General features: G+C 39.8%; 1 protein-coding gene across 3 annotated transcripts in view; it reads left to right on the forward strand.

Moving 5' to 3' along the window:
- Nucleotides 1-12,289, forward strand: part of xpnpep2 (X-prolyl aminopeptidase (aminopeptidase P) 2, membrane-bound) — a 100,771-nt gene that overhangs the window by 12,246 nt on the left and 76,236 nt on the right. The window contains exon 2 of one of the 3 annotated variants that reach the window (XM_088373823.1): nt 5,697-5,853. The exons of the other annotated variants lie outside the window; for them this stretch is intronic. The gene's annotated coding sequence lies outside the window, so the exon portion shown is untranslated. The remainder of the gene's footprint in view (nt 1-5,696; nt 5,854-12,289) is intronic. 3 annotated transcript variants of the gene reach the window in all.

Below are 12,289 nucleotides of genomic sequence, written 5' to 3' on the forward strand. Positions count from 1 at the left end.
AATTACAGTACACCTGCTTTAGCCTATTTTGAAGGGGTGGTCCTGTTTCATGCAGATTAGCCACTGCTCACCCCGACCCCCTACTGTATGGCCAATGTCGAGGATCCCCCCCCCTCCTTTTTTTTTTTTTTTTTTTTTTTGAAACCATTCTGACCCGAGCAAGGACTTCATTCCAATCTCCCCAATTATAGTTTTCATTTAGTGTGCGGATCCATGAGCATGTTGCCAGCCGCAAACATATCGACAAACACCAGAGGTGGGAAGAGTTTTTACTCTGGAAGTAGCGCTGTCACTTTAGAATAATATGAATCTCGTGTGAGTAAAAAGTAATCTTCCAAATAATAACTATTCAGTGAAAAAAAGTACTAAAAAGTACTGAGTAACTGGTGAGTAAAATCAGATTTTTTTTTTAATGAAAATGTGAACATGAACAAGGCAAAAATAGAGGGGGAGTATGCAAATTAAGATTCATATTGCCAAACAATGTCATTTCAAGTGTTTTCAAATCTTTTAAAATAACATACATTAAGCCTGAATTTCTTTGTTTACATTCAGGGAAAAGAAGATCACCTTGACCACAGTCATTCATTTCTACTGTCTTTTTAAGGGTTCACAAAAATTCGTCACGTTGAAAGTCTAATATTTGAAGTCTGGAGTGGACTGCGGTCTAAATCTGCATCGTGGCGGGTTAGACCAAGTGTTGGTATTTTCACAAATAATGGTGGAAATAAAAAAGGGAACACAGTCAACTTGAATTATTGCTGGTGGAATTGACTCTTCTCATTCCCTTTTAGCACAGCATGCGAGTGCACTCTTTTAAGTTTAAGAACTATAAAATAAGTGCCAATAATTGCATCATTGTCCTTTAAACAGAAACAAATGATGCGTGACATCATCATACACCAACAGTGACATAGTGTCAGCCTAATAGCATACGTAATTGCTTTTTAACTTAGTCACAATATCAATAAATAATACCAATGTGCTTTCTAAAGACTGTTGCTCCTTCTTTGTTGGTGTAGATTAGTCATTGAGATCCTGGTACCCCAGAAAGTTTGAATCAAGACAGATGGACCTTCTGTGTTCATTCAATGTTGTTGTTTTTTCTTAAAGAAAAGCTAAAAATGACTGAGGCAATTATGCTATTACGTCTATTTAGCGACACGCTACATCAGTGTGTGTGCATTAAGGAAGCCTCTGGCGCACTAGATAATGTGCATTTGGAACATACAAGGATGTATGGGAAGGAAACAGTCTATCTAGAGGAGCTCACGTGCTGCTTTTGAACCCATGATGACGGGAACACATGGAGTTGGCTTCCAGCCACGCACATGCACGCGCATGATTTATCTCTCAACTTAAGTTAAGAATGTGCTACTGAATTTCTCTGTCTATTGCTGTTAAGCTCCATGTGTGAGACCTGTACATATTTGGGGATTTAACAAGCAGTCTGGTTTTACAAAACGTAACCCCTGGAGCAGTTTTAAGACTTTTGTTGATCTAACGAAAGTCCACGTACGCCTCTCCTGTGATGGTCGCTGGTGATTCGATTTAATGTTGTGTCATTGCAACGTCAATATTTGGGTGCGAGCAGACGCTCACAGGGCTGATCACCAGTAAAAGCCTTATCAGTCAAAATGGCTGCAGGTTAGTCTTTAGCCTCGCTGTTGTTCTGTCTCCTTATTGGCTGTCTGGCAGAGGCCTGACATAGGCCATCTGCCGCCACTGTTTACTTCTTGCACAAGCAATCATTTGAATGCATTAGACCGAGGGTCTTCATTCCTAGTCCTTGGGGGTCAGTTCACTCCATGTTCTGTATGCCTCCCTGCTGATTCAAATGATCAGGATTGTTGTATAGCTTCTGCAGAACTTGCTGATCATTTGAATCGGGGGTGGTGCAGCAGGGAGACTATTGGTGCATTCAAGGAAGGAGTGAAATCGGAATTAACCTATGCGGATTTTCCCAGTTCCGTCTTCAAAGTGTTTGAGGTGAATGCAAACAACAAAGATGGCTAATTCAGAGAGATTGTTTGTTGTTCTCATTTATCAAAACATCTTTTGATTTCCAGCAAACCTTCATATTTCCATAATGTATAAATCAAAGTCAAGTCAAAGTCTGCTTTATTGTCAATTTCTTTACATGCCAAGACACACAAAGAGATCGAAATTACGTTCCCACTATCCCACGGTGACAAGACATAGTTCACAATGTACATTACAAGTAAATGTGTCATTTAAAGTAATTTTGAAAAACTAAATTAATTTAAGAATAAACAAATAAAGGTAAAAACATGTTTACAATCTTGTTTTGCCATTCACTGACTGTGCCTCCATGCGGTCGCCATCGTCTCACTCTAGTTGGTCGGTGAACTCGGGGTTCTTTTATTTCTTCACAATTCGGACCTGCCTGTTCAAGGGGAGTTTCTACTGATGTTTCCTAGTGGAAAGTCACAAAGGTCCAACATCCCACTTTCCTCAAATGCAGCAAACATAAAAAATCCAGGAAAACAGCCAAGAACCAGGTTTGAAGACATTTGCTCTTCCTAAATTAGACGTTTCAGACGAGTACAAACCCCAATCTCGGTAGTTACTGTATTACGTAAAACCAAATACAATGATTTTTTAACTCTTTTCAACCAATATATAGTCAACTAAATTTGACAAGATATTTAATGTTTAAAGTGATGAACTGATTTTCATCTAGTAAATTTTTGAGCTAATCCTAAATATGTTTAAAAAAAGAAGTGAATCAGAAAAGTGCAGTTTTGCACAAAGTAACCCGCAGACGATGAATGAGACTTGTAAGTAAAGCAGCTTGTGCTGTTTGGAGCATTAACCCGCTACACCTCCGACACGCTCGGCATCCTGACTCATCTCCGCTCCGGCCTCCCGTGGGCAGTGGGCTGCGTGTACCTGATGCATACTGCTGATGTGTGTGCATGCACTATTATCCAGAGATGTCACCTACTCCACCCACATCCATACACACACTCAAATATATGCATAAACGGTTGCCAGGGAGGAAATCAGCCGGTATTGTTTGAAAAACAACTCTGTGCAGTTAATTAGCTGATAAGACGCCACTTTGATTTACTGCGGGGACTATTGCCTGCGAGCACAGTCTCCCCTCGATTAGCATAATGTTGAATTTTTAATCAATTAACATCCTGAAGGAGAAATGGGAAAGTGTTGAGGCGCTCCAGCGGGAATGTGCAGCCAAGGACAATTCTGTGGTATTTGCATATGGCTCTTGTTTGCCCTCTTGTGTACATTTCCACCGTGAACACCGGCAAAATTCCTCTAATTCTGCTCGTCTGGAGTAATTCCAGATGGTGTCTGAATTGCTTCTGAAAACCTACAATGGGCACTGACTGAAGATTTCAGGCCTTTCCACACATGTTCAATTGGGTCTTCAGAACAACCTGACGTGTTGTTCACAAAGTAGCCAAACAGCCCCAGAACAACAAAACTGAGACCAAACTTTCTGACTTGGGGCAGCACAAATTGTTCCAGAATGTTTCGGCAGTCTTGAGATTTTCATTGTAGGGTTTCAAGAGACCCGGGGGCATGTAGACTCATTAACTTTTGTTGAAAAGCAAAATCACAGCCATTGAATTCTTTTAACAACATAGATGTAATAATTATCAAATTTGCAGGTCAGAGTATGTAACTCAAGACAGATTTATTGTGTTTATGTTGCCTTGAGATATGAGTGTAATTAGTAACTACCATGCTCGAAACTTAAAACACCAACCTATATGAAATCGTCTTTCCCAATTTATGAATGGAAATGCCAATACATTTGAGACTCCCCCCGAATACAACCAAAATATTTTGTTTTAAGTAAAGGAAATTGTGGTGACCGATCGGTGACTCGTCGTTTCTCGCTGTATCAGTTGTTATAAAGTTCATCGTATCATAAGCCTGATTCCATAATGTATCAGTTGCTATGCAGTTGCCGTTTCCCTTATATGATTTGTCCTGTTATGTCCACCTTTATTCTGTCATATAGACCTTTTGTCTTACATTAAGAAATTGTCAGCTTTCTTCCGGGTAGATCCTCTTTTCTTGTTTTCTTGAGTGCCCAGCCTTGCTCCATAGGTGGCAGAAATTATATTCTATAATATTGTGCTGCATCGTATACAGTAATGAGATGAATGATTTTTTTTCCTCTGTTCAATGGACGTGTTGTAACCTTGTTAAAGCTGCAAGCTGCATGGCGCCTTGTATGACAGACATGCATGGAGACGATCACAGCTCCGCAGTGAGAGTAGCCTTTCTTTGCAAAGGATAAAGAATATATCCCTGTCCGTCTTGTGATATTATCTGTCTACATGTCTTGTTGGACTGTATTTACACAGCCATTATTTCTAACAACACAATCCCCCCCCAAAAAATCAACAGAATGACTGTACGGAAAACTAACTGAAGTCACCAATATCTCAAGACCGCTGTACTTCAGCAGCAGTCATTTTCATAGCATTGTTAAAACTACAAATCTAATGGTGACTTTTATACAGCTCTGGATGTTGCTCCAAATCGATTGTATTTTCAATTTTTCAACGGTGTCAAATGCACCTACCTACTTATGACCACTCAAATGGTCGGCTGAGTAACAGTGCTGCTGCAAGCTTGGCAGTGGGCTCACGTGTGATTCTCAGCTGTGCGAGCTGATAAGGAAGTCAGCAGAGGCAGAGCTGCTGATTCGGGCTTTTATTCCGAGCAGCTGGAGGTCGGCAAGCTTGACCTGCATTAAAGACTTCACAAACTGCCTGATGGCTAATAGCAACACTTTTGCAGAGCATCCTCAGATGCCTATTAAACAGTGGAGTTTGGCTAGTGATTTAAAGGAAATCTGCTATTATGTTTAAATAGAGTTTGGCTAATCCGGGCTGGCACATTATTCATTCACGGCTGGATGCAGCCCAAATGCTTTCCAGTTAACTTTTCTCCACGTGCATGTTTGATTTAGACACACTCAAATGTTTTCTTAGGCAGCCATGATCCTGTGGTTGAAAATTTATGCATATTCATTTTCCTCAACCGTCCTAGACATTAAGAGCTGATGTGCCCTCTCGCAAGGAACAAAATTTCTCCAATTGCATATATGCTGCCCACCTGATTTAGTGCATCACAAATTACGTTTTCATGTTGTGATCATTAGAGTGGCCACACTCATCTTGCCATGCTTGTAAAATGGAGATCAATTGTTATTATTATTATTTTTTTAATTTATTCATACATTCATCTTCCTAACCGCTTATCGTCACATTTAATCACATGCAACCGATGCACATCTTTGATTTAAGTAAATCGTAAAGATTTCTTCAATGAAGTAATCCAAAATATTTCTTCAGTGAACAAAAACACTTTTTGTATGCTGTCTAATATACTGATAAAATGTAATCTTAATCTTAACTGTTTTAGTTATTTTTATTAATTGTTACTTGCTATTTGTATGAAATCATTTTTATGTTCTTAATTAACTTAAAAAGACTTGCTGTTAAAAAAAACAAAATATAAAAAAAAAAAAAAAAATTGAAGCAAAATAAAAATATAAATAATATTTACTGCCTATTTCCAGATATTTAGTTGACAAAAGTCATCTTTCTATTCCAGGATTACTTCACCTACTTGAAGCACCCTTATGTGTTTCTACCATCACTCGTCCTTCACTTGAATTTCATTTTTCCCAGCTTCTGCTGCTGATTGGAGAATCACTTTGATTTGGAGTGCGTTGCATCTGACAGCCATTTGGTGATCCGGTGCAATTGCACAACTGCCCTCATCCCCCTTTAAGGCCATGGGGCTCTCAGAGTGGCGGCCAATCACTGGTCCTGTGTGTAATTAAAGGTCAGCCACGGTCATCCGTTGTCGTCTGTTTCCATGTTTGTCTTTTGGCTCCTCATGTAATCAGTTGCCAGCTTCTCATTCTTACTTCAAGTGCGACTTCCATGCACACAAGAGGAGTGAATGTTTTAATGAGGAAGCAAAAATTTGTTACTTATTCTACTAATGTACTCCCGTAAATCCGCTCTTGTAATTACATATTTTACATATGTTAATTATTGTCTTATCATTTATGTACATCACTTTCTTACAGTTGCGTTTGTTGTGCAGTGTTCTATACTAAAATCTACGAGACGAGATAGTGATAGCCTGGAAACTACACCTGAACCTCGATTTTACGCGGACTTTGGGCTCTGGAATCTGGGAATTGCGTTAACTCCATAAGCACGTTGTATAGAAAGTTTTTTTTTTTTTTTTTTTTAAGAAAGGCATGTTATTATGCTGAAGGACTTTGTTGTTGCATTATGTCAGGCATGTTATGTCGTTGGGCAGCCGAAGGGGTTCGTCTGCCATCCATCAATTTGAATGCTCCCCACACTGTTGACATTTTATTAAAAGGGAAGCAATACGCAGATGATGATATCAGGCGGATTGAGTAAGTGTGTGATTTTGATGCTCTGTGAGTTGTGTGGAAGAGAGAAAAAAGGAAGCCACATATTCTACTACTGTGTCCGGCCATACTCTTTGACTTGTGAGTGACTGTGTGGATGAGGTGCTTCTGCGAATTTCCCCCTGTCCAAATCAAAAATGGTCCTAGCTATCTGTAATATCAGTCATAAAGATCAAACAGCCTGACTTCTTATTATGTAACGCCTTTAAATTGGTCACAGAAATTCATCAAATCACTAGTGCTATGGTTTGTGCGCCAGTCATTTAGCTTCGTATGGTCCTTACTACTTGAAAATGTACGTATTTATGAAAAAAAAAATTGGGGTTCATGACCAAACTGCGTTAGACAGAAAGGCGCGTAGGATCGAAGCGAGTAAAATCGAGCTTTAGCTGTACGTGTTGAAGTCCCTTGTTGTGTACAATATTGGTTGGAAGGTCTGACAAAAACAGCAACACGTCCTCACAATTTACTCTTTTAAGGCCAGGGAGAAATATGAGGGAAATATCTTCGTCAGTGGCAAGATCGGTGTAGCTGTCTGTCTGAGACTGTTAATGCCTTTGCGGTTCAACGGGAAAGTGACAGGCTCCCGAAAGGCTGGGCTCAGTGCTCAGAGACGTGGGTTCTTAACTGGTCTTAAGATAATAACACTCCACATACAACCCCCCAAACACCATCATGGAAAAATTGTTTCTTTGGAGATTCAAGATTCAAGATTCAGGATTCTGAGGAAAACAGTTGAATGCAGGTAGGCCTTGGATAAACGTACTGCTTTGGTTGAGCATAGGCCTCCAAAGTCTTGTTTCAATCAAGCAAGTCTCTGTACAGAAATAGTATAAAGAAGATATAAAGGGGTTTTTGGCTCGTTGTTTTCTTCACTGCATAGCTTATGGATGTAAGCGCAAACTTAATATGGATGGCTGGTGTTGCCAGAGTATTCATACTATTTAAATAAATGACAGCGTAGTAAATTAGGTATCAGGTACATTGTGGGTCTTTCGAATAAGTACATTTTATATCGGTTGTCTTTATAGGCTATAGAGTTCAGTTTAGTTTTGTAAAATGGGCGTTCAGGTATCAAACGTATTTCCATCTTCCAGTGGAATGGAAAGAATAATTTAATACATTAATACATCATCTTCCCAAAACACAAGCTAGGGGTTTTATCTTCACCATATTGTCATAAACCCATCTGAACTTTATCACTCTGAGCTGGATGGATGGCTTACAGTTCTTGTGTCTCTCAGTTTAAATCCTCCAGGCTTTGCTTGTTTCCTTCAAATTTGTAAAAAAACAAAAAAAAAAAACCCAAAGCGGGCCGTGTTTCCTTGTCCATATGTCTCCTTGGAGACTCGTGTAACCATAGTCCGCCACTAATGTTTCCGTGTTTAATAGGAAAGGAAGTTCCCAATAAGAGGACATGACTTGGGGCTCAAGGCACATTTTGAGCTTTACGGCCCGAGTCTGTCTGTCAACAGGGTGTAACGTTGTCAAGACGGCAAAAATATGAGGCTGATTGAGTTAGCCTTCAGCCCTTCCGAAGCAATTTCTTCCAAGCTGCTGTTCATCTTCTACTTCCTAAGCCCTTAAGTAGCTGATATTCAAACACAAACGGCACACCAATACATATATTCAAAATTTTCAATATTACTTTTTTCATATTATTTCTGTTTTATTTTGCTGAGAGTTGAGACACCTGATAAGATGTGTATTTTAGAGTAGTGCTTTTTTGCATTCGGTGTCATTCACTCGTTGGAGCGCCGCTTGCTATAAATTGGGCTTCAAGGGTGGGAATCACTTTCCATCCACCCATCCAACCATTTTCAACACCGCAACAACGCTTGTCCTGTTGAGGTTTGCAGGGGGTGCTGGAGCCTATCCCAGCTGACATTAGGCGAAAGGCAGACGACACCCCGAACTGGTCGCCAGAAATTCACAGGGCACAAACAGAGACAACCAGTCACACTCGCATGCACACTGCCACAGAGTGGGACTCAATCACATGCTCACTACGCCATGTCAAAGAACCTTTGTACAACCTTTGTCTGTTTATTTGACTTATCTTGCTGGCTTGTTTATATACAAAGGAAAGTTGACATGCGGCAAGAGTAAGTTATAGGCGGATGTAGAGAATATGGTCACTTTTCAAATTAAAATATTTTGAGCCATGGTTAATAAATAAACTTGAAGTTCCGCTAGATTTTCTTTTTCTTTCATTTGTGCGGCCAACCCTTGCCATTTCATTGATGCAAAGTGCGAATAAACAGTTTTATTCGTTCTCATTATATTCAATTATTAATGCTATTTTCTTTGTTAAAAACACATGGTGGAAAATGTTGGGATCTATGTGATTTGAGGCACGGAACAAATAATCGTATCGTTCTAACGGTACACTGAAATAATTTTCATGAATTATTTTCTAATGGTGTGTCGTCCTCCCTCAGTTTCTAATGCAGATGAAAAATTAGTAAGAGCATAAATAAAAACATTCCAGTAACTTTTTAATAGTTGCTGTGTTGTTTTGAAATATTTCAATCATTAATGGTAATCAACCAATGCCAAAGTATTTATATATTTAAAAGGAATGGAATAACTGCGGACTGGATAAATTTAGACGCCACATGACAGCTTGCAATGTTTTTTTCCACTACATCAAGATGACATTAATAGATACAATAGGAGAACTGTGCTTAACACCTGTTCGTTATGGGTTTGATCTTTGCTTGCCTTGTGAACTTTCACTACACAGGTGCTTAATGTCCATTGTTTTTTTTTTTTGTGTTGTTCTATGGTGGTACCATGGGTGAGCCAACAACACTAAAAATTTTTACGATGTGGCAGGAGTTGATTCCGGGAGTCACTGCCAAGAGCCATCCAGATGTTTCTCCTTACATCTGTTTCAGCAATACACACACACACACACACACACACACACACACACACACAGTGACGTTTTAAATTTTGAATCATAGTGAAGCACCGATCGCTTAACAGGGCAACACAGAAGAATAATTCACAGCTTCCTAAAAGGGATAACAGTTTTGCTTTTGCACTGAGGCATTGTGCTGACTTCCGGTCACTAGGGTAATGCTAGCGATAAGAATGACGCATCAAACTCTTTAAAATATACTCGCTGCAGTTACATCAAGCTAGTGTAAATGACTGATTCCTTTCTAATTGCTGAAAGTTAATCGAGACAGTGCTGCCTTGTTAAAGTTAGTGCATAAAGAATGTTGCAATGTCTCATGGCAATCATTACACCGCAACTTTGTCTTATTATCTACGATGTAGAGCTCTGTGTTTTATTTTCGTCTTAGCGTCAACCAAACATGGACCGCCGAACCACCCCTCCCCTCAGCAAAAGTCTAGTGGCTGACTGGCAGTGACAAGCATTCCAACAGTGACAGTGAACAGGACCCGAGTCACAATGCCAGTTGGACCTTGAACTCTTTCAAGGAACGTTTGGCCCTGCAGCAATGCCCCCCTTCCCCCATAACACCCCTCTCCCATCCCGTCCCTTGACCATAAACTGTAACCCTATATCTTCGTTGTCACGCTCCATATCCTCCCGCTGACCCCGGGCACAGTTATACAGCTGACCCAGGCTCGATGATATAACCTTGGGTGTCTTTTGGGGACTGCTGGGGATCAAGGGGGTCCACCTCTTGTCTATCATGACGTGTCAGCTCTGCGAGTGCGTTAACCAGACACTTCCCTGAGTGGTCCCATTGGGGGTTAAGGGGAGGAATAGTGGCTCCAATGCGAGGCCCGCATTGTTACGGCAGATTCCCAAAAGACCCTTTCAGCTGAACAATATAGCTATGTGTACATGGAAAAAAATGATTTTAGCCAATCAGGGTTCATATTAAAAGTATGATCGGCTGCACTGTTTTCATGGACACTAAAAATATTGATCGATTAGGACTTGCGTGTTCATGAATCACACTTTCAATCAATCAGAACCAATTATTTTGATTCAATATACCAGATATGGTAGTAGCAGAAAAAAATACCGTGTCAACAAAATATCGCTCCATCCATTTCTACTTTAAACGTTTGTGTTATTTCGCATGTGTGCATTTCCCGTTTGCGCTATTCTAACGAGTTAACTCTTCTTAATAGAGCTGCAATCCTTCACCACGCACTTTTGTGTTGATTTTTAAGGCACAAGGCCAGCTTTGCGTTTATCTGCACACGATGATAAACCAAGAGGGACGGCAACGAATATCATTATTATTCATTCATCTTCCGAACCGCGTATCTTAACAGTCTTTGGCCAGTAGGCGCGGGGGACACGCTGAACTGGCCGCCAGCCAATCGCAAAGCACACATAGACAAACAACCATTAGTACTCACAATCACACTTAGGGCAATTTGGAGTGGAAACTCCACACAAGAAGGTCGGACCTAAAATCAAACCCAGCACCTCTGAACTGTGAGACGGCTGTGCTAACTAGTGTGACACTGTGCCACCCCATAATAATAATAATATAAAAATATCTATCCCCTCAAAGCTAGAGCCTACTCTTAAAATCATGAACTTTTTCTGTGGTCTATGCTTGCACGCCTGTATGGAGTAATAGCAAAAATTCACTTTTTGCATCAACCATAGGGATTTAAATTTCAGACCAAATTTAGTTTTGACTTTGCTTTCATTTTATTATTGATGGTTGCATCATGATACAGACCTATTTTTAAATAGCACTCAGGGCGAAACTTTATGAGAACATTTAAAATCACAATACCGTAAAGAAATGCCACGGAGTAATCAATGTATTCAAATTAGGTTGGCTAAGGTCATGGCGACGTTAGAATGCTGCCGGTGACTTCACTACTTTTAAGGGACCTTGGTAGTCAAAATGTTTGTCTGTGGTTGGTATGTCTGAGGAAAAGACACATTTCCTTAATTTGTTATGTTGTATGCATTCTTGTTTTATGTATTACCAGGGTTTACTATTTCTAATATCTGCCAGCAAGAAACCTTATACCGAATGTTTAATGTTAATTGCTTTGGATGAGCCCCACTACTCATATGATTGCAATTCAAGAAACAAATACGCAGAGAAAATAATATATTGCACCTATACATTTAACTCATACTTACTGAAGAAGATATAGTCCAGTCAGTGGTGCCTTGGTGACCAAACTCATGAGCTGCTTCTTTTTCAAAGAGGCTTCAAGCTGCTTATTGCCTGTCTTGGCTTAAAATAACTGTCAGACCTAATTTATGACAAACAGAATTGCATATATCTTGCATATATATTGCATTTTTTTTTTTTTTATAGTCAGTACTGTAAGAGATGTTTTTGTCCGTACATTACGTACTGTATGAGACATTTCAGATGCATGAGTGCATGCTTAGCGGCCGCCGTTTATGAGGAAGGCGCAGCTTAGCATGCTTAGTATGCGTTATAGGCGCTGCACCAGCTACTGTACCTGTCTTAACAGGATGCACTCCTGACCAGACTAGCAGTTCATTTACATTTCCAAAAGGTAGGGAGTGAATTCTAATACACAGGCTCTTAGCTGGCGATGAAGGGGCACATTTTCTTTTATAGTTTTGCACGCAAACTTCTATCAAGTGCTATATGACTCAATCTAAATGTTCAAGTGCATACTTCCACCTATTGTTCAACAACACTCTCACTTTGTTTTCTTCTTGGTCCAAGATGACTCATCCTCGTATTAAACTTTGTAGACGAGTGTGTTATTTGATGTAATCCTATTTGCAAGTTTTCAATTCACAAATTTACATTTTGCTTTTTTTCTGCTGTTTCTATAAAAAACCTAAGCTGTCACAGGATGGCTTCAAAGGCCCTAGCTAATAGTACG

Source organism: Syngnathus floridae, chromosome 1 (genome assembly GCF_059516105.1).
Source record: "Syngnathus floridae isolate MCC-2025c chromosome 1, RoL_Sflo_1.0, whole genome shotgun sequence".
NCBI lineage: Eukaryota > Metazoa > Chordata > Actinopteri > Syngnathiformes > Syngnathidae > Syngnathus > Syngnathus floridae.